Raw genomic sequence first — 3,242 nt, forward strand, 5'->3', positions numbered from 1 at the left:
AAAAAAAGATTGCCTGGCAAATGCCCAACTATAAAAAAGAATTAGATTAAATCACCTAGTAGCTCTCTTTGTGGACAAAACTGTTGTATTTTCTATGTATGATTACTCCTGTTGGTCTTGATTCCTGAGACATCTTTTGTCTGCTCTTATCTAATATCTGCAAAGTAAAAATTAAAAAAATGAAAAAGACAAATAAATACCTCAGTTAATATCTTCTGAAGTGCTCATGAAGTAGGACTGGGGCAAGAGTGATCGTCAGTGAGTCCTGTATCATCTGAAGGTAGCTGTCTTCCTATTTAAATGCAAAGAAGGAAAAGAAAAAGGAAAGGAAMATTTTTCATGAGTACTGGGAAAGAACAAGATATATTTCTGAACTGCCTTTATAATTATTTTAATATACACCTTCTTACAGGTGATGGTCCAGCATCCACTGAAATTAAAATTATGGAACACAGACAAATAAATAAAATGCTGGACAGCTAAGTCCTATTTTGGCTGCAAATGTTCATATTAGTATACAGTGAATGGGAAATAAATTTTAGTCCAAAATCTACGTCAAACATAATGAAAAGAATTACATTGCAATGTTAAAATTCCATCTACTACTAGAATGTATCAGCGAAATGAATGGTAACTTCAGTGAGGGGGTATCATTTCATCTGTAYGAAAACAAGCTCTTCCTCTTTGTCAAGCAGTTAATTCTACAGTTCACAAATCTTGATGTCCTGTTCCTCACTGCAAATCTCCATTTAGTTTTGAAAGTCAATAACTGACTACTTAGCCCTGAGATAGTAACTAAGCAAACATTTATCTTTCAGCTTGCCAGGCCCCCTGATACCAGTACTTGACTAACTAGAATATCCTGCAAAACTATGCCCAAAAAATGTATATAAAGTCTGCTCTCACTATTCTGCCTTCGAAGGAGATMATTTTTTTTATTATTATTATATATATTCTGATCTCTATGGAAAACCTTGGGAGTTTACTTTAGAAATAAAATACTGCAGAAGAATTTTACAGTTCATTATAATAAGAAAAATTAGTTTTACTTTAAATCTCTGTTAGATTTTCTCTAGCTATTTCTGAAAAGGAGGTATCTATTTGCAAAGATTTTTAGTCTGTAGTGAACAAACAGATTCTTAGATCATCTGAGCAAGTAAGAGCATATCTGGCTGGGATTGGACTCATAGTTTTTACTTCGTTGCAGTATCTTTGTGGCCTCTAAAATCGGTCACTGTCACACAGCCTCTTCAGAAAAAAAGAAGAAACTCCAAGACTCTGGTATCCTGAGAACTGCATTATGAGACATCTCTTTTCATAATTAATAATGATGAAGGCTAAAAGTCCTCTACTGTTAAACAACTGGCAAATAGTAAATGTAGCTAAAATTAAGTGTGCAAGGATGTATAACTGCAGATCAAACAGAAGTTTGGCCATATAGACTATTTCAAGACACCTTGATAAAGGTTCAGATAGGTAAAATGCACAATGATAGCAAGTTAACAATAAAATAGCAAACACTTATGAAAAGTAAAATTCACATGTAAATAAATATGTATTAGGATTACCAGATGGAAAAACAAAAACAAAACAAAAAAGCAACTCAACTGCCTAACAATTACACATATTAGTATTAATAATAATTTGGCAGAAAATACAGAGGTAATTACTCACTTGAAATCTAAACATATTTCTCTGGACTTCTGAGAACTCAGAAAACAAAAAAAAGACCAAGTTTTCTTGATTCTCATTCTTGAGCCCATGCTAGTGCTTTGTAAGCTTGAATAACGATGCAATAGAAATACTGYTTTTTCACATAAGAATTTTTTTTTTAGCTCTCCTAACTTCCCACTGCTGCAAGAGGCTCTGACATAACATGAAAAAAGAATTGTTAGAAACAAAGTTTGATAATGTTTCCATCCAAAGCATTTTGAACTGGCTCCATTTCCTGTATTTTGGTAAGTAACAGGATCACAGACCATTTTTGGATAGACTGAGATCCTACACCTTCCTAACAATACATATATTATTTTTATATATATATAATATATATATATAAAAAATATACTTTATACATATATAGTAAGTATATAAATATTAAGTATAATATATATATAATATATATTATATACTTAATATATACTTACTATATATGTATAAAGTATATATTATATATATAGCATATATATACTATATATATATACTATATAGCAGTATATAGTGTATATATACTATATATATATAATATACTTTATACATATATAGTAAGTATATATATATTAAGTGTGTGTGTGTATATATATATATATATATATAAAAAATATACTTGCTTCCTAACAATTTATATTACAAAATATTACTTCTGAAGTTTTTTCCACCTTGCTTAAATAAGTACTTAATACAATCATAATTTAATTGCCAGTTTTGGCAATAAATAAAATAAATAAATAAATAAATAACAGCTAAAGTAGAAAATGTGTCAGGACTCCAAACATATAAAGCTTTAAGGCAGATCTGCCTAGAGCTTTTCATTACACTGATACCCATACAAAGGTTCTAAATAGCTTTGAAACTCAAAATAATTAGGTTTTATTAGAGTATGAACAAGAATACTTAACTTTTAAATCAGAAAAAAAAACTCAAAATGACTATGTAAGATAAAAATAAAAGTACTTATTTTATAGATTTTATATATATATATATATATATATATATTTTATAACAGGACTTATATATCCACCACCTGGCATGTCACAGCACAGTAGATGCTTGTATCTGGTTTCTAGGAAATGTTTTGGTCTGTAAACCCAAAGAGCTGCCTGCGGGTCTGCTGTCTGATCATCTCAGCAGCATTTCAGTCTCTGCTTCAACTGTCAGCTCCCAGTTCCTTCCTGTGACACTCCTCATCTCTAGCTTTTATTTTGGTCACATTCTGCAGCCTGGAATCTCCTCTCCAGTACATTCAGCTGATCCAGAAGAGGAAACTTCTCCAATCTCCTGTTCACTCTCTCCACTTGCCCTCTTTTCAGAGGAAGTTAAGTACAAAATGAATACATATAAAACAAATTTCAGCTGTTACAGCGGGCTAGTTGCTTTTTTGTGTTAACTGATATCTTCTGCTGGGATTGCGTCTTCACACATTTTGATTAAAAACTACATAAAAAATCGTTAAAAGTTTTTGTATGTCCTTCCAAAGAGGCTAATTAGAGGGGCACCAGTGAGAAAAACTGCATGTGTACTTC

General features: G+C 31.1%; 1 protein-coding gene across 3 annotated transcripts in view; it reads right to left on the reverse strand.

Moving 5' to 3' along the window:
- Window positions 1–3,242, reverse strand: part of SGCG (sarcoglycan gamma) — a 139,511-nt gene that overhangs the window by 100,270 nt on the left and 35,999 nt on the right. For all 3 annotated transcript variants that reach the window (XM_085321808.1, XM_085321806.1, XM_085321807.1), the window contains exon 2: window positions 201–288. The gene's annotated coding sequence lies outside the window, so the exon portion shown is untranslated. The remainder of the gene's footprint in view (window positions 1–200; window positions 289–3,242) is intronic.

Source organism: Rhea americana, unplaced genomic scaffold (genome assembly GCF_003343005.1).
Source record: "Rhea americana isolate MKP2758 unplaced genomic scaffold, rheAme1 scaffold_71, whole genome shotgun sequence".
NCBI classification, from domain to species: Eukaryota; Metazoa; Chordata; class Aves; order Rheiformes; family Rheidae; genus Rhea; species Rhea americana.